At 32.9% G+C, this 25,477-nt stretch overlaps 1 long non-coding RNA gene across 6 annotated transcripts in view; it reads right to left on the bottom strand.

Annotated features, from left to right (window-relative positions):
• Nucleotides 1–1,404: 1,404 nt before the first annotated feature.
• LOC136026645 (uncharacterized) overlaps nucleotides 1,405–25,477 on the bottom strand; it is a 580,251-nt gene continuing 556,178 nt past the window's right edge. For 4 of the 6 annotated variants that reach the window (XR_010617360.1, XR_010617365.1, XR_010617364.1 and 1 more), the window contains exons 2-3: nucleotides 9,984–10,050; nucleotides 1,405–1,713 (exon numbers count right to left, since the gene is read on the bottom strand). This is a non-coding gene — a long non-coding RNA (uncharacterized LOC136026645). Of the gene's footprint in view, nucleotides 1,714–9,983; nucleotides 10,051–15,957; nucleotides 16,035–16,087; nucleotides 16,171–25,477 lie in introns of those variants that run through there. The other 2 variants (XR_010617361.1, XR_010617362.1) reach the window with 2 other exon arrangements.

The raw sequence follows: 25,477 nt of genomic DNA, 5'->3' as shown, positions 1-25,477 counted from the left end.
ATAAACTCTCTAGTAACATATCCAACTGGTCTTGAAATTTTCGCGTCAAATTGTCATGCTAGAGTCTATCAATGTCATAGCTATCTGGAAGGTAGGTACCCTTCCTAATTTCCTTCTTTGGTGGGGGCTCCTTCGACTGGAAATTTAAACTTCTTGTTCTTTTTAAGAGTCAAAAATGATCAAAGGACAACCAGCCCGCCCCCAGCTCCCTTTCCCCAAAGGCATCCGGTCAAAATTTAGATGTAGCTATTTTGCTCAAAATAGTCCAAAGGCCAAATAATTATGATTCCAGAGTTCATCATTTGGTCGATCTTAACTCAAATTGACTCGAGGAGTTGGACCAATTACTGTCCTGTACTTACGTATGCTTTGATTTTATTGGTTTACTTTTGTGACGTCAATCAACGAAGAAAATTTATTAAAGCAAACTACAAAAAAACAATAAAAGTCATCAGGAAAACTAAAGGCGATATGAAAGAGGCGAAGTATATGTTAAAAAAAAGGTTGATTGTAAATCCAAACAAGAAAGACAGTTACAAATATGCAAATATATAAAAATAAAACTGGTAAATAAGAGCAGATAAATAAAATGGATAAACAAGAATTTGAGGATGTCAGCCTGTCTAATAGTTATACGTCGTATAGCTATGTAGTATAGTGTATGTTATATTATAGAATATAATATAATGTAATAAATAAATAATAGAAAGGACATCTCACAGTACTCTAGTGTCATATATTGATCCTGCCAGTGTGGGACTTACAATAGCGTATTCAATAAGGTTAACTCATGGTATAATTACTAACTGGCATAAATACCTGGTATAATTTCATAACTTCTAGATTGAAAAATCAATCTAACTTATTTAGCATGGTTATCAATTTGTTTCAACCAATAAAAGTAGTGTTAACAATGTGCCTTGTTTTAGTTACATCAACAAACATATTTTAAACATTTGAGCAAACATTTACTATGTAAGATACATATCACTTTTTCCAAGCAAAATACACTGCAGCAATGAGTTTAATGGATCTGGTACTGCAACAGCCTCGGTATATAAAGCAGAAAACGGATGAAATTACCAAATTATGAAAGAAAAGAAGAAAATTGATTTATATATGAAGGGGCATTTGCCATCTCAACTCCCAGTCTTTACGCTAAACTTTACAACTGTAAGCATGTTTTGTATATACGTTTATTATTCAGTTTTTGAACCATTTTCCAATGTTTTCTAAACTAAGTGATATAGAAATTTTTGAATTCATCCCTATAATTTTGTGGTTAATTATGAAACAGACAGCGAGCTCTTTCTGCATTAACGAACATAACGTTCGGTTTCGTACAAGTTCTTTTTAGCAAGGTGATCTATAACGAGAAAAAGGAGTAACTGACAAACTAGCTGATTCAAACCAATTTTAAATTTTATTCTTCAAATTTTACAATTTTACACTTTTTGAAAGATAAACACAGTTCCAACATCATTTCATATTTGTTAGAAAATTGATCCAAAATTTTTATCACCCTACAGGGTGTACTTGGTGAGTTCTGAAAAGCTTCCAGTAAGGAGGAAGCTAAAACTAAGCTAAACTTTAGCACAAACAATAGATGGTTGACGAGGTAGAAGCCACCTTCATCTCAAGCTTCATCTCTGATCGAATAGTTCGTGGTAATGAACTAAACTAAGCAGCGACTCGTCTCAATTGTAGCCAAAGCTATAAAAAAAAATGGAATTTTAATAAAAAAGAATCAACTTAATATGCCGATTCCAAGTACATAAAATTCATCAAGTTTAGTGTTACCCATCACAAGGACGAGCCTGAGAAAATTGGCATTATTTTTGAAATAGGGGGAAATACCCCTAAAATAAAAGGAATCTTAATGAAAATCACATAATCAGATTCAGTGTACCCTACCCTACTGTAGAAATTTCAAGTCCGTATAATTATTCTATATATGAAGGTTTGCTTCCTCCTCAATAACTTGCTCTTTATGCTAGAGTTTTACTGCTTGTCCCAATTACTTAAGAGCGTTTACTGAAACACAAGGGTCATTTAATTAGAGTAGGATGCTTTTTTAAGAGTTCTAGCAGCTTTAGCGTAAACAACAAGGTATTGATGAGGGAGCAACCCTTCATGTAAGGGAAAAAATCTGCCATAATTAATCCATAAATTTTGTTTTAATTTTTCATATAGGGTGAGCTGAATTTGAACCTGCATTAGTTGAAAGACGCTCAGAAATCAAATAAAACAATTTTTTTAATTGATAGTAATAAGCAACATTAAAACATAAAAAGGAAAGAAATTACTCTGTATATGAAAGGGGTTCCTTATGCTAAATTTTTTATTGTTTTAGAAGTAGAGCTTTGACAATGAGTCAAGTTTCATGTAAAGAGGGAGGCGTTGAGGAGCGGACAGCCCCTTTCAGATACGGAATAATTTCTGTTCGTCTTCAGCTTTAATTAAACTTAAACTTAATACAGTTAAAATAACTTGTTTTTTTTAGATTAATCGTTCTAAGGCTTGAATCGGCTTTTCTTTCGAAATAACTTGTTTGGATTTAACAATTTCAAGAATGACCCAAATATACTAGCCTCCTTTCTATTGAAAAGAAACAAGCCAAAATCGTGCTCAAGACACTTCACATGTCCAAGTTGTTTCTACTTCTAGCCAAATAAGCATGTAAGCTGAAATGATCTAACGGCTAGTAGACTATTATTATTTTAAAAGAAGTAAATAAAAGGAATTTACGTAATTTAGAAATATCTCAAAACTAAATTGTTTTGTTTTATTGCCAATGTATTTTTTTTGTCCAAAGCGAACAAAACATTATTTCTTGTGGAATAGCGTTCACGGCTTACTTAAATTGAGTTATTTCTTTTGGAGGGGGGGGGGGGGTTATTATGTCAAATCCTTCTTTATAGCTATTTAATCTAAAACTACATTTTTCATTTAATTTCAGTTTGAAAAGGGTGCCCCGGAGCTTTAAATCAATCCATCAGGGTTCGAAAGATGAAGTGACCGATCGTAAGCCGAATTTGTAATTATTAACTAAAAACAAAATGGAGCTGAGACATCATTCGGGTGACAAACCTGTGAATATGTTAAATTACAACATACGATTGTAAGCATAGTTTCTAGAATATTTTATGCGCTTTTCTTTTGTTTACTAGCTAAGGTCATTTGAGATTCTTAGTAGGTTTCTCTCCAGAGTTGCATTTCTCCCTGCAGAATTTTTGGGAGTTCCAAATTGCATGCAGTTCCTTTTCCATTGCTGTAAGGGTTTTCTTCGGTTTTGTCGGTACCAATAAGGGTTTTCTTCGGTTTCTTCCAAGGGCCTTCTCCATTAATTTGTGCTTCCTTAGAGTATCGACGTATGGTTTCAGTCAAAGGTTGATGTTCGCTTGTCGGCAGATTGCAAAAATCGTTTCTATATTCTTTGGTATCTGTTAAGGTAGTGAATGTAAGAAAGAACGTGGCCAAACATCTCTGGTCCATGTATCAAATGGATGTTAGTTTCATCTGAGTATTACCAGTTATGCAGACTAAAAATCTCTGTATAAACTGATTTCAACTGGGTGCAACATACCGCCTCCCCTTCCTCTATATCTTTTTTTTTAAAGATCACAAATACAATGAGCTGTAGCAATGTATACATATGAAACTAAGGGGAAAACGATTTCAAGAGGCGTGAAATGACAACTTTTTGCTCAAATTCATCCATGAAGCCTGTATCTAAAATCGGCTATTTGCATAGTTTCGTGCTCTCTCGCCTGGGCTGCATGTATCATGTCGCCGCATCGAAATATTATCAAAACTTTTCAACCATCCTGAATAAATCGCAACCTTAAAACATTGCTACCATGAAGTTTTCCATAAATAACAAAACATGTTTGATAAATTACTGTTTTAATAACAACAGTTAATGTTAATTTATAGAGTAATCAAGTTAGAATTACTTGTGGTGGAAGTACTCTTGATAGGATTTTTGTCCGCATAAAAATTTGGGATTTCTCTATCATAATATTCACCTCAGATTTGAAGAACATAAGCTCAAAAATCCTTAAATACTTGCTTATGTGACACCAAAAACCATTTGGGAAATAAGTGGCACAGTTCGAGCACGTTTGGATTACTACATTGCATTATTAACCAAAAATGTATAGTATATGCTTCCACCTACTGTGTCTTGATTTAGGAGGTCCACACTAATTTTATTTTTATTTTTTAAAATTTTGAATTTTTAATAAATAAATTTTTAAGTTCAATCAGTAAGAATCATGATGTATATAAACAATTAACAACAATTAGTTTAGAGAGGCAAAATATGTTTATATAAGCAAACTTGGAAGAGAATCAAGAGGTATAGTAGCGGTTCACGATACTCCAACACATGCGCAGAGATTGCTGTAGGGATGCCTTGGGGATTTCCTACAACAAAATAAAGGTACACGTAAGAAGCAAGGAGTATGGCCGGGTTAAAATGTATAATGACATATTTTATTTTGTTGTAGGAAATCCCCATGGCATCCTTGCGGCAATCCCTGCGTATATGTTGGAGTGGGAGTATTAGAGGGACACGGGCTAGAAGTGTATTACCTGCTTCAATTTGAAAAAAAAAATGATCTCAGATATCACGAATTGCCAACTTTAGACAACAAACTATCCGTAGAATTTACATGTGGTATGTTTTAATGTATGATTCCTTAAATTCAGCAGTAGCCTCGTATTCGAAATCAGCAATCACGCAAACTCTTGATACAAACTCTAGAGAAAAACTATATACTATTTATGTGTAACGGATGTAACATGTTTTTATCTAGAACTGTCATTTTATGATTCTAGGTATTTTTAATGATTCAAATTAATGATTTATCGTAAATCCTCATATGTTCCATGAATGAATGGTATTTGAAAAAGATTCAATGTTTCTAAATGTGCAGAGTTGGAGAGGGTATTTGAGGGGGTAAGAGCCGAGTAGATTCATTATTGATACTACTATCATTAATTCAAAATCATTGATTGAATCGGATTTTAACTAGGCATAACATGCAGGTTACGTACGAAACATATAGATTACTTAAAGTGTTTCGACTTTTGGACTTGCATATTGCAAAATTAGCCATAAATTTGTAATTAGCAACTTCAGAAACCCTTAATCATCATTTTTGGAAGAGATAAACAAAATTTAAGAAATTTTTATCTAACGTGTAATCAGAACAGTTTGAACTTAAAAGCCTTAAAACTTTCGGGGATTAAAATTAAATTTCCAACTTAATATTTGGATTAATCCCTTCAAATAAGCGTGAGCCACAAAGAAGGGAATGTTTGCTAGTTTGAGTTCAAAGGGGCGCAAGTTCATAAGTGTCACTTTTATCCGCCAGATTTTAATAAGCTGTAATATTTCTACCTTTCTTCTAAAACAAGCGTATGAGCCTTTGTTTCCCAGAGGTTGTTTCCATAATTCCGGGTTTCGTCTACGGAAATACATGTATTCTTTCGTTTTGAGACCAACCTTTTGGATATTTAAAATGTTCCGGCCAAAATGGGCTACGCGTGCTGTGGGAGTACCTGGGCGCATATGGTGCTTTGAAAAGGTGTCAGCCTTGGGTGTTTAAAAAGGATCTTACAACTCCTAATTTGATTCAATTGAATGAACCTTTTTTGTACTCAAAAATAGACTGTAAAATTTAAGCTATACAAAATCCTTTTCTAATACATATTTAAGTTTTTCTTCTTTTCTTTCTTTTATCCATCGGTATTTCTTTCTTCTTTTTTTTACTCTAAGACTCCCTACTTATTTGTAATTTAATTTATAACTATTTCATTATCATTTACTTCACTTTACTGCATATCTATCTTACCTCTTCCTCGGCATCCATAGCTTTTGACCTATCTAATTCATCACATACATTTTTATTCTATACATAATTCCTATTACATTTTATCTACCTTTTTCGTAAATATGATTTTTTTTTAACGATTTCTCATTCATACGATTTTCCACCCATAAAATTAAAATAAAATAATTTCAAAATTCACATTCTACCTACCTACGGCGGCAAACGACTGCTCTTATTGGATTCGGCCTATTAAAGAGTAGGGTCAAGGCCTCATTCAAGTGCTGATCTATATTAATAACTAATTTAGGAAAACAGTCTTCCTTTTCTCCGTCTGTCTCTTTTTTTTTTTTTTTTTTTTTTATGTGTTTGTGCTGTTGCATTGGTGATTTTTTTTTCGTTATTTAACATTAAAATACAATATACAATACATATACGTTTTTAAACGCTCATTAGTACATTTACATAAATAATATTTAAAATGAAAACATAACACCAATTTTTAATTTTTTTAAATATATCATATTTCAGCGCATTCTACTCTTGCTTGGCCTTGTGTTGTTGGATAGCTACAAAAATCCTTTAAAAAATCTCAAGATTCAAACATTTCACAATCGAGAAAAATCCTATCTTCCTCAAAAGATAAAATAAATTCCAGTAGTTTAAATTAAATTTCAAACAATCATTAAAAAAGAACTTCAAATCTATACTCTAGAATCTAAAAATCAAGAATTTAGAAGCTCATTAGTACATTTACATAAATAAATAAAAATAAAAACATACTACCAATTTTTAATTTTTTAAAATATATCATATTTCAGCACATTCTACTCTTGCTTGGCCTTGTGTTGTTGGATAGCTACAAAAATCCTTTAAAAAATCTCAAGATTCAAACATTTCACAATCGAGAAGAATCCTATCTTCCTCAAAAGATAAAATAAATTCCAGTAGTTTAAATTTCAAACAATCATTAAAAAAGAACTTCAAATCTATACTCTAGAATCTAAAAATTCATACAATATCCTATACTGTTTTTATATTTCCTAGAATTATATTCAATCTTAACCCCCATGCTTTCAAAATATTCAAATACATCCGAATCTTGCATAATGTATAAACTTGAAAATACTAAGCAATTCTTGAAACTAACTATTATAATCTATAAGTTCTAATCAAAGATCAAGCTCTAAAATCAAACCCTTCATTAAAAATTGAAATCATTTACTTTAAATTCTAAAATTATTCCATAAACATATATTCCGTTACTTTTTCTTTTAATACTGAAATGAAAAACTTTCTTTTCTAATCTTCCACCTAAATCCTAACTGCAAAATGAGAAAGTTTAAATCATTCAACTCTAAAACTTTAATCCTTTAAACACTATATATTTTTCTCAACTCTCCTTTTGTTTTTTCCTTTTCAACAACACCTCCCTATCCACGAAGATAAAAAAAAAACTATTCCCTTCTACTTTAGATAAAAAAAAATTCTACTGAAAGTAAGGGGCGACATTAAAATTTAAAACGAACAGAAATTACTCCGTATATGAAAGGGGCTGTTCCCTCCTAAACGCCCCGGTTTTTACGCTAAAGTTGGACCCTTTCTCTCAACTCTACGTTTTATAACAATAAAAAATTTAGCGTAAAGAGCAGGGTGTTTAAGAGGGATCAGCCCCTTTCATATACGGAGTAATTTCTGTTCGTTTTAAGTTTTCATATCACTCCTTAATTTCAGTTGAAAAAACTTGTTTTTATATTTAATTTCTGGACATTTTTGAATTGATACATGTTTTGATGTTGGTTCTCTGCACATGAATAATTAAAATGAAATTTGTATACTAATTTTTTTGTGGCTAAATGGTTTTCTCATAATTTTGATCGGACGATTTTGAAAAAAAGGGGTGGGTTAGGAGGCCTATTTTCCCTCTAATTTTTCGGTTTCTTAAAAAGGCAACTAGAACTTTTAATTTTTTTACGAACGTTTTTATTAGTAATAAATATATGTAGCTTACGAATTAACTTGCGTAACAAACTTCTATATTCGTATGTTTTTATTAAATATATGAGAGGGTTCGCCCCCTCGTCAATACCTCGCTCTTTACACTCAAGCATAAGTTTTATCCCAATTCTTTAAGAATGACCCCTGAATCACAAAGGTCGTAGAATAAATAGTTGAAATTACAAAAAATACTTTAGCGTAAAGAAAAAGGTATTTAGGAGGAGAAGAATCTCCTCATATGCATAATAATTTCTGTTCGTTTTAAGTTTTATGCTGCTCCTTACATGTAGTTGAAAAAAACTTTTTCATATTTATTTTCTCATTGTTTTTTTTAAAGAATACTAGAAAACCCCGCACCTCCTTCAAGGAGTTTTTTCCCCCACGATAAATTCTTCATGAAAAGATCATCCCACGTAACCCACTCCTCTTGACCCCCTCCGCATCAACCAGAAAAATAAACCCTGAAAACGTCTGTACAATTTTCAATAACCATTTCTGTATGTAAGCAATGGTAAAAGGTTGTGACTTGCAACCCCTCCCGTGGGGATTGTGGGGGAGTAAGTCATCCCAAAATACATAGCTAATAGGTGTTTCGACTATGGTGAACAAAATGGCTATCTCAAAATTTTGATCCGGCGACTTTTGTGAAAAAATGAGTGGGGGAGGGGGCCTAGGTGCCCTCCAATTTTTGGATCATTTTATAAGGGCAATAAAACTTTTAATTTCCGTTAGAATGAGCCATTTTGCAACATTCTAGGACCACTGGGTCGATACGATCCCCCAATTCCCCGGTCGAACGATCCCACGATCCCCTCGATACGATCCCACTAAAAAATATAAAATATACAAAAAAGATTAATAATAAACACTCGCTCAATTTTCTTACACTTAATAATTCTTCCCCTTATTTTTACCTGTAAAACTTGCAAATAAAGTCCTCAGTCCTGCTATATTCATTTCTTGTTTTCACATTCAAACATTACATGACATTGTATTTGTTTGATTTTTTTCTTCCCCATTTTTTTCTGGCCATAGAGCCTTGCGGGGAGAATATGTTGAAGCATTTGCTATTCTTATGTGCAATTTGCCGTTGATCTTGGCATTAAGTGATATATTTCTATTTATGTCTTTTCAGTAAAGTCAATTTAATTCAATTACGCTTCTAGTTTTTTCTCGTATAGTTTATACACTCCATTACAACCACTTATATGTATCTTTACTCTTGACTATTCCATGACTAACAAATTATGCATTAAGATAAACATGTGTTCTTTAACTGTTGGCGACATCAGGCAACTTTCTAGTAGCATTAAACTTCTGTCCACCTTTTTTGACCACTCTATTTCCAATGATCTTTAGTGGAGGAAACTTTATTTTTTCTCATTCTATTCTTTATGCCTTTCTTTATCAATTTCCTACTTATCGTAATTGACATTCCTAATTTATCTATTTCATAAATTTCTTCAAATGCTGGATTATATTTCAGTGGACGTTTCTGTTTTTTTCTTTTCCATTTTTCATACCTAGCTCTTGTTGGTGTTTCTTTTTTCCTGATCATTTGAATGAACTATTTGACACTTCTTGTAAAAAATATACCTCATGGGTTTCAACTTGAACAGCCATATTATATTTTTTATGCTTAAAATTTAACTATTTTAAACCACTGTCTTAAAAACCCTACATGGGCATGTACTAAAAGCACTGGAATATGCAAAGATTTGAGAATTTGGATGCAAATTCCATTTGTGTGACCATTTGTGTGATTTGGATAGGTAAGCTCCGCGATTGGGGAGGATTACTCTTTTGTTTTGACCCCGACGGATATTTTTGGGAGCTTTTGATCATTTACGTCAAAATAGCCTTCTTTAAATTTGAACTAAATACCATAATTAGGAATACAGGATGCCCAGGGGTATATACGGTGTGTAAGAGGTTGCAAGTTGTGCCCTCATCAAATTTACTTCTAAAGTTTTAAAACTCGGAATTCGTGATTGAATGACCACATTGATTGAATTGAACGAAGATGTTCCCTTCCCGTCCCCCAGTCTTAGTACTAAGTTCAAATATACTCCATTTAGTTAAAAGAAACTATAGAGAGCGATAGAATTTATTTATAAAAACACAAAAATACAAAAAAGAAAAATTTACCAAAAAGCCTTATGGCTCGTGCGGCCATTCTCGAAACTGCGAAACAATTAGCTAGGAATGGATTCCCCTAAAAAGCAAAAAAAAAAAAAAAAATCAAAACAAAATCAAGCAAAAAAAGTCATCACTTCAGACCCTGTGTTACACTAAGATAATAACAACACTTTTATACACTATTTCCCTACTTTATCTATGCATATATATATACAAAAAAAAAATCATAAATCATAAATACCAAAACAATGAGCACTAAGCAACCCACGAAAAGTCGGCCTATCAGTCTCTTGAACTATATTAAACAAAAAAAAAGTTTTTTTAACTGAAAGTAAAGAGTGATATTAAAACTTAAAACGAACAAAAATTACTCCGTGTATGAAAGGGGTTGTTCCTCCTCAACACCCCGCTCTTTACGCTTAAGTTTGACTCTTTCACTTAACTTTACTTTTTAAAACTGTAAAAAACTTTAGCGTAAAGAGCGGGGCGTTGAGGAAGAAAGCCCCTTTCATATACGGAGTAATTTCTGTTCGTTTTGCTTTAATGTCGCTCCTTACTTTCAGTTAAAAAAAATTTGTTTTTTTTATTTAATTTCTGAACGTTTTTGAATTAATGCATGTTTTGATTTTGGCTTTCCATACATAAATATTTAAAACGAAATTTATATAATATTTTTTTTTGGCTATATGGCTGCCTCATACTTCTAATTGGAAAATCTTGAGAAAAAAAGGAGCAGGGGAGGAGGCCTAGTTGCCCTTCAATTTTTTGATCAAACAGTTCGTGGTAACGAACTGTAAGCTAGTAAGGAGCGACCTTACTAGAGTGGCAAAAAAACGAAGTTCCACATTTTTGTAGATGGGAACTTGAACTTTTGCAGTAGGGTTCTCTGATACGCTGAATGCAACGGTGGGATTTTCTAAAATAAGGCAAATTTTCTCAGGCTAGTAACTTTTGATGACAAAGACTAAATTTTATGAAATTTATCAATAGTTCGTGGTAACGAACTGTAGTAAGGAGCGACCCGGCTCAATAGTAAAAAAAAATGGAATTTTCATACCAATAGCTACATCAAAAGAATCACATTTTAATGCTGATTTTAAACATACAAGCTTCATCAAGTTTAGTCTTACCCATCAAAAGATATGAGCCTGAAAAAATTTGCCTTATTTTAGAAAATAGGGGAAAACACTCCCTAAGAGTCATAGAATCTTAACGAAAATTATACCATGATATTCAGCGTATCAGAGAGCCCTACTATAGAAGTTTCAAGCTCCTATCTATAAAAATGTGGAATTTTTTTTTTTTTTGCCAGAAGGCAGATCACGGATGCGTGTTTATTTGTTTGTTTGTTTTTTTGTTTTTTGTTTTTTTTTTCCAGGGGTGATCGTATCGACCCAGTTGTCCTAGAATGTTGCGAAAGGGCTCATTCTAACAGAAATGAAAAGTTCTAGTGGCCTTTTTAAGTGACCAAAAAAATTGGAGGGCACCTAGGCCCCCTCCCACGCTAAGTATTTTTCCAAAGTCAACGGATCAAAATTCTGAGATAGCCATTTTATTCAGCGTAGTCGAAAAACCTTATAACTATGTCTTTGGGGACGACTTACTCCCCCACAGTCCCCGTGGGAGGGGTTACAAGTTCAAAACTTTGACCAGTGCTTACATATAGTAATGGTTATAGGGAAGTGTACAGGCGTTTTCAGGAGGATTTTTTTTGTTTGAGGCAGGGGTTAAGAAGAGCGGGGTATGCTGGGGGAACTTTCCATCGAGGAATTTGTCATGGGGGAAGAAAATTTCCATGAAGGGAGCGTAGGATTTACTAGCATTACTTAAAAAAAAGAAAAAATAAATATGAAAGTTTTTTTTCAGCTGGAAGTAAGCAGCAGCATTAAAACTTAAAATGAACAGAAATTATTACCCATATGAGGGGCTCACCTCCTCCTAATACCTCGCTGTTTACGCTAAATTATTTTTAGTAATTTCAACTATTTATTCTGCGGCTTTTGTGATTCAGGGGTCATTCTTAATGAATTGGGACAAAATTTAAGCTTTAGTGTAAAGAGCGAGGTACTGACGAGGGGGCGAACCCCCTCATATCGATCTATCTTCTATACATATAAAAATAAGTTGTTTGTTTGTGTGTCTGTCGACTGACGTCATTATAAGGATTGAGCTGTATGTCGTCATGAAGTTGTTTGTCGACTGACGTCATGTTTGTCAACTGATGAAATTACAGACCGGGACACCGGGACACAAATGACGACCGGGACACCGGGACACATGGAATATAAATGACGACCGGGATGATCAAAGAGAAATTACAGACTGGGACACCGGGACACAAATCACGACGGGGACACAGGGAATATAGATGATGACCGCGACACAGGGACACAACTATAATGGGGACGCCGGGGGCACAGGGGGGATATATAAATGACGACCGGGACACAAGGAATGTTCGAAGAGAAATTACAGACGGGGACACAAACGACGACCGGGACACCGGGACAGAGGGAATATAAACGACGACCCGGACACTCAAAGAGAAATTACAGGCTGGGAAACCGGGACACAAATTACGACTGGGACATAGGGAATATAAATGACGACCGGGACACAGGGACACAACTACAACAGGGACACCGGGGGCACAGGGGGATATATAAATGACGACGGGGACACAGGGAATGTTCGATTAGCAATCACCATCAACAAAGCTCAAGGGCAATCATTAGAATAATGAGGTATAGATCTGAATACGGATTGTTTTTCCCATGGACAATTATATGTTGCATATTCAAGAGTCAGTGAACCTGACAATCTATTTATATACACAAACAGTGGGACAGCGAAGAATGTTGTATATTCGCAAGTTTTACGTAGTTAAAAACATATATATATATATATATATATATATATATATATATATATATATATATATATATATATATATATATATATATATATATATATATATATATATATATATGTATATATATATATATATATATATATATATATACATATACATATATATATATATATATATATATATATATGTATATATATATATATGTACACATATATATATATATATATATATATATATATATATATATATATATATATGTATATATATATATATATATATATATATATATATATACATATACATATATATATATATATATATATATATATATATATATATATATATATATATATATATATATATGTATATATATATATGTATATATATATATGTACATATATATATATATATATATATATATATATATATATATATATATATATGTATATATATATATATATATATATATATATATATGTATATATATGTATATATATATATATATATATATATATATATATATATATATATATATATATATATATATATATATATATATATATATATATATATATATATATATATATATATATATATATATATATATATATATATATATATATATATATATATATATATATATTCAAAGGTGGGACAGAGGGACACAACTACAATGGTGCGTAACTAATATGGCGCGTAACGACTTACACGCGCAGGGGGGGGGGGCTTGGGGGGCGCGAGACACCCCCACCAACTTTGTGGTGGGGTGGCGCGAAACGCCACCCCAACAGCTAGTATGTAATAAAAACATGAGAATACAAAAGTTCTTTGCGTAAGCTAATTTATAAGTTACGCATATCTTTTACTTATAAAAAGATTCATAAAAAATTAAAAGTTCTAGTTGCCTTTTTAATTAACCGAAAATCGGAGGGCAACTAGGCTTCCTCCCCCGCTCTTTTTTCTCAAAATCATTCGATTAAAATTATGAGAACGCCATTTAACAAAAAAAAAAAAAAAAAAAAAAAAAAATACAAATTTCGTCTTAATTATTCCTCTGCTGAGAGCAAAAATCAAAACATGCATTGATTCAAAAACGTTCAGATATAAAATAAAAAAAAAAAACAAGTTTTTTAAATGATAGTAAGGAGCGACATTAAAACTTAAAACGAACAGAAATTACTCCGCATATGAAAGGGGCTTTTCCTTCTCAACGCCCCTCTCTTTACGCTAAAGTTTTTTACTGTTTTAAAATTTAGAGTTAAGAGAAGGAGTCAAACTTTAGCGTAAAGAGCGGGGCGTTGAGAAGGAAAAGCCCCTATCATATACGAAGTAATTTCTGTTCGTTTTAAGTTTTAATGTTGCTCCTTACTTTCATTAAAAAAAACTTTTTTTTATTTAATTGCTTAAAAACGCAACTAGAACTTCTATATTCTTAGGTATTTCTATATTCTTAGGAACTTCTATATCCTTAGGTCTTTATTACGTATATGAGGGGCTTCACTCCCTCGTCAATACCTCGCTCTTTACATTAAAGCTTAAATTTTGTCCCAGCTCCTTAAGAATGACCCCTGAATTACAAAGGCCTTAGACTAAATAGTTGAAATTACTGAAAATACTTTAGCCTGAAAAGCGATGTAATTAGAGGAGGTGAACCCCTCATGTGCGTAATAATTTCTGTTCTTTTTAAGTTTTAATGATGCTCCTTACTTTCAGTTGAAAAAACTTTTCATATTTATTTTTTCATTGCTTTTTTTAATAATGCTAGAAAATTTTGCGCCCCCTTCATTGAAATTCTCTTCCCCCATGACAAAATACTCCACGGAAAGATCCTCACACGTAACACCTCTCCTCAACTTATACCCCTCCTCGCCCCCAAACCAAAAAAAAATCCGCCTGAAAACGTCTGTACACTTCCCAATAACCATATATGTAAACACTGGTCAAAGTTTGTAACTTGCAGCCCCTCCCACGGGGACTGTGGAAGAGTAATTCATCCTCAGAGACATACTTTTTAGGTTTTTCGACTATGGTAAATAAAATGGATATCTCAGAATTTTGATCTGGTGACCTTGGGGGGGGGAAGTGATCATGGGAGGGGGCCTAGATGCCCTCCAATATTTTAGTCACTTAAAAACGACACTAGAATTTTTATTTTCGTTAGAATGAGCCCTCTCGCGACATTCTAGGACCACTAAATCGATACGATCACCCCTGGGGAAAAAAACAACAACAAAAAAACAAATAAACACGCATCCGTGATCTGTCTTCTTGCAAAAAAAATGCGAAATTCCACATTTTTGTAGATAGGAGCTTGGAACTTCTACATTAGGGTTCTCTGATACGCTGAATTTTATGGTGTGATTTCTGTTAAGATTGTATGACTTTTAGGGGGTGTTTCTACTTATTTTCTAAAATAAGGCAAATTTTCTCAGGCTCTTAACTTTTGATGAGTAGGACCAAACTTGATGAATCCTACATATTTAAAATCAGCATTAAAACGCAATTCTTTTGATGTAAATATTGGTATTAAAATTCTATATTTTAGAGTTTCGGTTACTATTGAGCCGGGTTGCTGCTTACTACAGTTCCTTACCAAGAACTATTTGATCGTAAGGAAGGGACTCCCATATAGAAGGGAGAACGTGACGAATCGAAAATGCAGACCTTGCAGACCTTTTAATCGGTTTTCTAATCGCTGATGGATTCCTTGTCTCATATTCAGGCTCATCTCTCTCAAACACATCAACCAAACATTCAGGTGAATTTTATGCAATATATCAGACATAAATAGAGCCTTCTATAAATTAAAAAGACCTGAATAGAAACTCCAAACTACAGATAAATCAACGGATCTTGCTTTAAAAGGGTAAATGATCGCTAGCCAATTGTGAAACATTTCACAATCCACCCCTTGAATTGTGAAACCCCTTAAAATCGTACCCCTTAAAACTTGATGCGTTACGATGGAACAGGTTTCCGTTAACAGTCCAGTTCCCAAGAATGCGAACACACATTCAAGTAAGTGGTTTGTCACTAACATTGGAAAAAAAACACTTTTTTTTAAATCAACAATTTTCAGAGAACTATTTAACATCAAGCGCAATTACCTACCTACTTATGAACTAAAGGGTGTGGAAAATAATATTACAAAATTTCAAGGTTCAACTATACACAGTTAAGATACACAGTTAAGATCACATTGAACTTTTCAATAATATAAAAATATGCAAATTGGACTTACTTTTCCAAGTTTTAGAGATTAACTCAAATAATGTTGCTAAGTATTGCTAAGAATAAATTGGCAGACATTCTGTTTGGTTGTTTCCATCTCAATCGTCTGGGACACAAAATTGTAAGTTTTTGTAATCAAGTGTTTGAAACTGGTTTCGACCTTTTTACATATCATATCAATAGCCCCTACAATATTTAATATTATGTACTACCAGATAATGATAGACATTGGAGGTCATATTTCTAATTACTATCTTATACATTGTTTCTGCATTTATAACCAAGCTCAACTAAAACAATAGCTAAGCGACAGCTATGGTTAGAATTTGGATGGTTGGTGCAATCGAGGACACCAATTTGGGAGGAGAATGCACAGGCCAAGTTCCACCTATAGTACGAAAAACAACTTTTTTATAATTTCTTTAAATGAATTCGAAAAAAAATCCCTTTAAATTTTTAAGCTCATTTTTTCTTATATCCAGTAAAATAAAAAATAAAAAAAAACCTTGCATCCATAATTTTCATAAATTGCCAGAACTTTCTACAGCCTAATAAAGACGAGAGGCTTCCTGCTTTCAAGTATTTCGCATTCCGCATGCGTGTCAATTATGTGTAATCGTGCCAAATATGACACGAAGTGTGCCATTTGTAGCACGAAGAATTGTGGAACATGTACTTGTTCTTGACATTAATTTTGAAATCTATCTTGCACCCTGAACTCGGAAAACCTTCAAAAGTCCATTCATTATGCTAACATTTTCATCTAGGATGCATAAATCATCAATATAACCTAAGTCTAGGAAAGTTTAGTTCCCGATTTGATTACGGACAAAGTCCATCAAAATGATCCATATAAAGCAACATAACTCCTGATGTAATACGAAGCCATCAACTAACCTCAGGTGCTACCTTCACAGCAGCGTTATTGTCAAACAGTTCGTGGTAACGAGCTGTAGTAAGGAGCGAACCGGCTCAATAATAACCAAAACTCTAAAAAATGTAGTTTTGATACCAATAGCTACATCAAAAGAATCGCATTTTAATGCTGATTTTCAATATATAAGTTTTATCAAGTTTAGTCTCACCCATCAAAAGTTACGAGTCTGAGAAAATTTGTCTTATTTTAGAAAATAGGGGGAAACACCCCTTAACGAAAATCACACCATCAGATTCAGTGTATCAGAGAACCCTATTGTAGAAGTTTCAAGCTCCTATCTACGAGAATGTGGAATTTTGTATTTTTTGCCAGAAGGCAGATCACGGATGCGTGTTTATTTGTTTGTTTGTTTTTTTTCCCAGGGGTGATCGTATCGACCCAGTGGTCCTAGAATCTTGCGAGAGGGCTCATTCTAACGGAAATGAAAAGTTCTAGTGCCCTTATTAAGTGACCAAAAAAATTGGAGGGCACACCCTCCCATGTTAATTATTTTCCCGAGGTCAACGGATAAAAATTCTGAGATAGCCATTTTATTCAGAGTAGTGGAAAAACCTTATAACTATGTCTTTGGGGACGACTTACTCCCCCACAGTCCCCGTGGGAGGGGCTACAAGTTACAAACTTTGACCAGTGCTTGCATATAGTAATGGTTATTGGGAAGTGTACAGACGTTTTCAGGGGTATTTTTTGGTTGAGGGAGGGGTTGAAAAGAGGGGGATGTGTTGGGGCAACTTTCCATCGAGGAATTTGACATGGGGGAAGAAAATTTCCATGAAGGGAGCGCAGGATTTTCTAGTATTATTTAAAAAAAAATGAAAAAATAAACATGAAAAGTTTTTTTCAGCTGGAAGTAAGGAGCAGCATTAATGCTTAAAACGAACAGAAATTATTACGCATATGAGGGGCTCACCTCCTCCTAATATCCCGCTCTTTACGCTAAATTGTTTTTAGTGATTTCAACTATTTATTCTACGGCTTTTGTGATTCAGGGGTCATTCTTAATGAATTTGGACAAAGTTTAATCTTTAATGTAAAGACCGAGGTACTGACGAGGGGGTGAACCCCTCATATATGACATAAAAACATGAGATTACAATAGTGCGGTACGTAAGCTAATTTATAAGTTACGTTTATCTTTTACTAATAAAAACATTCGTAAAAATTAAAAGTTGTAGTTGCCTTTTTAAGTAACCAAAAAATCGCAGGGCAACTAGGCTTCCTCCACCGTTCCCTTTTTTCTCAAAATCATTCGATCAAAACTATGAGAAAGCCATTTAGCAAAAAAAACTTGCAAATTTCGTGTTAATTATTCCTCTGCGGAGAGCCTAAATCAAAACATGCATTGATTCAAAAACGTTCAGAAATTAAATTAAAAAAACAAGTTTTTTTTTAGCTGAAAGTAAGGAGCAACATTAAAACTTAAAACGAACAGAAATTACTTCGTATATGAAAGGGGATGCTTCCTCATCAACGCCCCGCTCTTTATACTATAGTTTTTTACTGTTTTAAAAAGCAGAATTGAGAGAAAGAGTCAAATTTTAGCGTAAAGAGCGAGGTGTTGATGAAGAAGCAGCCCCTTTCATATACGAAGTAATTCCTGTTCGTTTAAAGTTTTAATGTCGCTCCTTACTTTCAGCTAAAAAAAGCTTTTTTTTAAATTTAATTCTCGTGCATAGCACTATTCCGTTTAATTCAGTACTCTAGTTCAGTACTGAACTAGTTTTCAAGGTTACAAAATATAAACTAATCGGATTATCTTTTTACATTGTTCATGATCTGAGCTAGCTACTGCTTTGAATTAAATGTGCTGTTACGAAGTAACTTGCAATTACTGAAATAAGTTTTGCAAATTGGGACTGAAATTTTTTGGAGGATTATTTATTGTGGAATTGGCAAACTGTGGGCCCTCTTTGGGAAAGTGCACTGCCAAGTGATACGTAGGAAAGTCTTTTAGGCCGACTTTACACAGGTTGGATTGGAATCCACTTGGATGCAATAGGGAGGCTCGGCCCTCACTTAAAGATAAGTCTTTTTACTCTGTTTATCGACTTCTAAAAATAAGATACTGTTAATGATGCAGGGTTTCACACAGTTTGATGTTGCGCTAGCTAAATTCAAGAACTACCCCCTATGGTCTGTGAGAATTTTGCAAATAGGAAAGGATTCGCACGGAAAGCCCACTTATCTGGTTTCTTGTTAGGGTAGTCATGATGAATTTAGGTTAATAGATGCGAATCTTCAAGAATACAACCCTAAAACGATAGATTCATCCACGCCTGCTGTCAAAAAAGCAATTGTGGAACTTGATAATACCCCTGAAATTTATGAAACTCTTTCTAAGACTTTTTTAGCCCTAAAAGGAAAAAAAGAAACGTGTGAGGGGGGCTGATTGCCCTCCATTTCTTTTTGTCACACAAAACAGAGAACTAGAAATTTCAATTTGCATTCAAATGAGCCCTCGTCCGGTGTTCTAGGAGTATTGGCTCGATGCAATCATCCCTGGGAAAAAACAAACATCCATGATCTTTCTTCTGGCACAAAAAAAAAAAAAAAAAAAAAAAAAAAAAAAAAAAATGCAAATTCAACGTTTTGTGCGTATAAGAGCTTGAAACCTCTATAGAACAGGAAGTTATTCGCGCTTATTACGCATTTCAATTATAAACAAGAGAATTTGGAGAATTATTGGAGTATTGATTAGATATTAAAAGTAAAAACTAAAACCACTAACTCAGAAGAGATACCCCACCCCCTTACTCCCAACCGAGTTCAGTCATCAAACAATAATCCGTTTAACCTGTCTAGTTATATTACGAATCCTATGTGAAAAGCACCAAGTCGTATTTTCTTTTTCAATAATTTCTTTTTTTCGTTCGGAAAATTGTATTCAATTTATACCTGCCTTTTTTTTCAATAGCTCTATTTCTGATCTGCTTGCAGATGTAGAGGATGTATTCATATCCAGTCTACTTTCAAAGGTTTTAACAGAAGAAAATCTAATTTGGAACTGATCGATTATAGAGAGTAAAAAACCTTAAATATGAAGAAAAAAATTGACCTGAGCAAATAAGAAGTTGTGAAATAAGAAGCATAGAACATATTTGCAGATTTCGATTCACTAGGTTCGCTTATCGTCTTAATTATAACGCTCTGAGATCTATATATGATACAGTGAGAAATCAGAAGTTTCAAAGGCGGTATATTTGCATAAATACTAATTTGGCACGTATTGGGAGGTGTAATGGACCGCTGTTTTCGCTTTTTTTTTTAGTTAGCTTCCTTATGATTTATTCGATTGAATATTAAATCTATGCACTATATCGTTGAAAATCACGGGATTTAGAAACAAAACGTAGAAATTCCTTAAAAACTCCAGAAGAATTGTGAAGATCCCTAAAAATCCCCAAATCCCTAAATAAAAAATTGAATGAGCCCTTTTTGAAGTTTCTACGACAAAATTTTCTATAGAAAATCTTATATGCCTTTAAAGCATAACTTAAAACCCTTGTCCCGATGGATGGGGGAGGGGGGTTGTCATACCCAAAGACATAATTTCCGGAACTATCAACACCGTTGATCAAAATGGCTGTCTCAAAATTTTGATTGGATGTTTGACTTTTCGTCCCAATTCTTTAAGAACGAAAAATTAAAAACAGAGGCCGTTCAACTAGAGCAAGAAGCTTTTTTTGCAGCACTATAAGACTTTAGTGTGACGAGTAAAGGGGTTGAGGGAGTGGAAGACCCCCTCATGTATAGAATAGCTTGCGTTCGTTTTAAGTTTCAATTTTACTTCATAATTTCAGCTGAAATAAAAGTTAATTTAATAAAGAGTCAAAATGTCCTGCAGATGTACCCTTAGGCACTGTTTGATTAGTAATTGACGCTGTGCAAAAGGAGAGGGCCCGAAACCATGCTGACTACCCATATAAAACAGAAGCTTTATAGATACACATAACACAAAAGTATAGAAGTCTAATTTTTCTAAAAGGAAAACAAAATGAGAATAGTGAATTAGTATTATGAAGAGGCAAAAGTAAGACCTTTTTTCCACACCCAATAAGAATCGTCCAACCCGCAGTTCACAAATAATTACATGTTGCATCCGATTTTGTGTGTTCTTACTTACGACCAATCGAAGATTATCCTATGGAACTGTTTTAAACTATTAGGTGTTTATCGTTAAAACATAGAATTTTAATATTTCGCGGCACTTTAGGAGGGGTTGCCATCCCCTAGAAAAAAACAACATTTCGCCAATACCTGAATGTATTGGCATTGTAAATTGGCATATTGTAAAAACAACATTTCTACTGTGTTTCCTGGTTGTTTGAAATTACATGTGCGGGATTATGGAGGAATTCCTAATCCAAATTTACTTAAATTTTGGCTGGGGCAACAATGTTCGACATTTTTTGATTCATTTCTTGTTTAATGGAGTTTTTCCTTCACTAGTAGAGGAGAATATATTTAGAAAAAATGACTGGAAAATCAAACTAAACACGACGAAGAAGGGTAATATTAATTTTATGCTTTTAATTCAGTTTCATCAAAATATCTGGTACAGAGGATTATACTTAAAAAGAATGAGCAATACAAAGAGAACCGGTTTCTGTATAGTAATTGAGATGGTCAGGTAGCGACTGTGTGCATGTTGACACTCTTTAATTTTTATTTTAAAATGTCTATTACATGTATTTATATGTTTAAAATCCCTTTGAGGCTGGATTATTACATATTATAATGTTATAAACATTTTATGAACAATAAGGGTATTCCATAGAATTTTTAAAATATATTTTAAAGTTTTTACTTTGTTCGTACATTGTATTAAATTTAGAAGACTTTTGTACAAAAATTGTAATATAAATCTTGCAATAATGAATGTCCAAACATTCAAAATCTAGGATAGTTTATATAATTTTTGAAAAGCTGACAAGTCTGGTAGATGGTAACTCTGATGTCAGGAGTCAGCTAAAATGTCATCGTCAATAATATTTTTGTAACATAAACAACTGGAGGCAATAATGATTATGACTACGTATACAGATCCAGTCGTAATTGATTTTTAACCTACTCCCTGTCAAGTAGCGTTAATTACATTCTAACTAACATGTCTCAATTTATTCAATAAACTACTTTACAACTATCAGTTTCTCCATCTTTATTTATGAGCCAGATAAAATAGTTATTATTTAAATTAACAAATAATTGGCAAATACGTGAATATGACTGTTAAAAATCACTCAATAGAGAAGTATTTTAAATCTACTTGCCACTTGCTTTAGTTTGACAGTTGAGCAAATACACGATTTCTAATTTAATTATTGAAAAAGACTTGAGTCGAAAGCTAATTAAAATAGCAAGAATCCAGCGGTTCGTAGTATTGAGCTGTAAAAAAGGAGTAACTCTTACCAATGGTAACCAAAACCGTAAAAAAAGATCTTTGAATTTAGAATACTTTTATTAAAAAACGATGAAAAGAGTTTTGAGTTCAGAATAAATTAAATTTAGAAGTGAGAAAAGAGTTTTAAATTTAGAATACTTCTATCTGAAAATAATGATATAATTCACTTTAAACTCTTAAACATAACACACTTTTTTCTACTCCATTTCAATTATGGGAAGCTTACAAGTCCTGAAAGTGGGTAACTCTATTGTCAAGTGCGTCAGCTAAAATTATCGTCATCAGTAGTCTTGTCTTAAAATTATAGGAACCTGTGGGAGCTCATTCTGATTTTGCGCATCTTTTGACTGTAGCACCAAAAATTGCCGTGTAGCACGCAAATTTGGGCACGTGTAGCACTCTTGTAACCGTCCGCCCTGGCAACCCTGGCTCTGTATCTTTTAAGAATTATTTACAATTTATTAACAATCCGGTAAAAAACCTTAAATATTTACGAGTAATTCTCTTATATACTTTTTGAGAATATCAAACGTTTGGCAGTTCCATGCAGAATCGGGGAGAGTGTTCCGATGCAGTTTTTGTCAAAAAGTGCATTTACAGTACTATACTTTCAATCAAACCCTTAAACAGCCCTCTACGTTGTCCTTCATCAGCAGTGATGAAAGTAAGAAAAAAAGAGTAAACATTCGTGCTTGCCAGGTAAAAAAAAAGTATTTTTCCTTGTTGTCCTAGCCAAGTTACTGTAAGTTTCCTGTATGAGATTTTTGTCGGTGGCAATTCCAAAGATACATTTTTGATGTCGATCCGAAGATGCTTTTGAGAGGTTTCAGTCTATTTTTTAGATATTCCCGCAAATTTGTTTTCACAACAAACTTTTTCTATGAAAACTAGTCGAGATAATAGTTACTATTCCAGGATCAGCTACAGATGGCAATTTTGTTTTCAAACTTCTAAAATGTTTTTTTTTATTTTTATTTTTTTTGCTGCGGACCGTTCTTAATCACTTTAACCATGATAATACCCCTTTCCATCCACCCAAAATTCTGTTGTGACTCTATTGTTAAGGACTTATTCAACAGACCAATTGTTCATTGAAAATTGAATATTCAAATTTTGTCAAAATTTCTAAGTAAATTCCTTCAATTTGATTCTAAGGCAGAGAAACTAAAAAAGCAGAACGCTACCGATCAATTTACAATTATGGCTTGGCGTTTTGTGCAAAATATATTTAAAAAACTGTTTCAACTACACTGATTTGTAGCATTTCTTTACATTAATTTCTTTATATTTCTTCATATTAATAATTTATATTAATTATATTTTATTATTTTTATATTCATATCATATTACTTTATATTATTTAGACTTTATTTTTTATATATAGATTTTTTTTTATTATATTTTATTTATATTGCATTTTATATTTTATATATTGTATATTATTACATTAATTATATTTATAATAATTTATATTAATACTTTATATATTAATGCATTTTTTTTATATTTATACTGATAACTACCGCTGTTCTGACAACGTGAAGCGCAACAAAACAGAAATAGGAGGATGAAAATCTTTATGTGGCCTACAGAAAGTAAAATACTTATTCATAAGGCTCTCGATCGTATTTTACCGACCACGAAATGAAAAAATTTTCTAATAAACTCAAGCCAGCATAGTTTCAGTAATATTCTAGTTTCCAGAATTCTAAAAAATACAGGAAAATATTACGAGTTTGTTCAAAAAAGTTTTTCAGATATATGTTGCATAAACTCCGAAGGAGTAATTTTCATTCGTTTCAAATTTCAACTTCGCCCTTTACTTTTGCCAGAAAATCGTTTTTTATAAAAACTAATTATTCTCTAGCTTAATAGTCTATTGGAATAAATTTTAGCCATGGAGTTCTGGCTTATCAGAGGAAATGCTACAGTTTCATTGTATTATTGATGGTTATTTCAATTAATTCATATTATATTCATCGCATTATTTTATTTTATTAAGAACCTCCTAACTTGAAAGGCCCCCTGAAAGATGGAACGTATTGAACATGCAGAACACAGTTCATTGAATTCACCGAAATTAGGGCTGGGGAAAAATACATTTCTCATAATCTAAGGAGGTAATTTTTTTCACTTTTCTTCATGAAAATACCAAAAAATGCATTTTTCAAAGTCTAGATGGGGAAAAATCTTTGTTGGGGGATCGGGGAGTCTTAATTTTCTATCTTCCGAAATACACTGAAAAACATACTTAAAATCATGGAGCTTAAGCATTTATGTTGAGAAAATACGTAATTTTAACCATAAAGATCAATTAATGCGAATAAATTAATTACTCAAGAGAGAACTCATCTGGAAGTTTTTAACCGACACTTAAAAGTTTTGATCGGGTTTTGAGGGTATGTTAGGAAAAAGGGCACAGGAAGGTGCCACTTGTTTGTAAATTATATTTTACCTTGTAAGAGGGTACTCGAACGATCATCTTAAAATCAAATAAGCCCTCTATAACCCTCCTAAAATCCCTATCAAGCTTCTTAAACAAGCTTTTCCATAGGAATGAGCTACGAAATGATTTTTATCAATTCAATTAGTAGCGACATTTAAAGTAGGGAGCCTGAATTTTTCGCTCTTACCCCCTAGATTTTGAAAAAACTTGGTGTGTTTTCATTGAAAAATACTTTTTTTGTATTTTCATTGAAAAAAAAAAAAAATGATAACTTTACCCCTCTAGAAATGGCGAATTATATTTTATGACCCTCCCCCCACTAAATTTTTATGAATTGATGCCACTCAAGTCAACGCTAATGGGTTGATTATTGACTAGTTCTTATACTTTCATAGTGCGTAATGATAACATAAATATTGTAAAATAGTAGACGCAATGATATTTACTAAGATGCCATATTATGAAAACAATAATCATAGAAACATTTCAGGCAGAACTCGATTTTGAATAACTGCCAAAATCAGACAAATTAAACAGAAAAACAGAGACAGAGATTATAGTAAAGATTGTAAAATTCCAATAGAATATGACTTCCTAAAAACCATCACTGATAAAG

This window comes from Artemia franciscana, chromosome 4 (assembly GCF_032884065.1).
Source record: "Artemia franciscana chromosome 4, ASM3288406v1, whole genome shotgun sequence".
Classification (NCBI taxonomy): Eukaryota; Metazoa; Arthropoda; class Branchiopoda; order Anostraca; family Artemiidae; genus Artemia; species Artemia franciscana.
The sequence above is the reverse complement of the archived record's forward strand: the minus strand, read 5'-3'. Positions and strand labels throughout refer to the sequence as shown.